This window comes from Nannospalax galili, unplaced genomic scaffold, assembly GCF_000622305.1.
Source record: "Nannospalax galili isolate Female #2095 unplaced genomic scaffold, S.galili_v1.0 scaffold450, whole genome shotgun sequence".
In the NCBI taxonomy this organism is placed as follows: domain Eukaryota; kingdom Metazoa; phylum Chordata; class Mammalia; order Rodentia; family Spalacidae; genus Nannospalax; species Nannospalax galili.
The window spans coordinates 2,806,499-2,806,958 of record NW_008329134.1 but is presented as its reverse complement, the minus strand read 5'-3'; positions in this window follow the sequence as shown (position 1 = coordinate 2,806,958).

Below are 460 nucleotides of genomic sequence, written 5' to 3'. Positions count from 1 at the left end.
ACATCTTGTAATAAACCTGACCAAAGACATTAAAGACCTCTACAACGAAAATTTTAAGTCTTTAAAGAAAGAGATTGAGGAAGACCTCAGAAGATGGAAGGACCTCCCATGCTCAAGGATTAGAAGAATTACTATTGTGAAAATGACCATCCTACCAAAAGTCATATACAGATTCAAACCAATACCAATCAAAATCCCCATGACATTTTTTACAGAATTGGAAAAGACTGTCCTAAGATTCACTTGGAAGCACAAAGGACCTTGGATAGCCAAAACAAGCCTGAGCACTAAGAGCAATGCTGGGGGGATTACTATCCCAGATTTCAAGCTGTATTACAGAGCTATAGTCATAAAAACAACATGGTACTGAACACATAGACCAATGGAACAAAATTGAAGACCCAAATATGAGTAAATACAATTTCAGCCACATGATATTTGACAAAGGGGCCAAGAACAT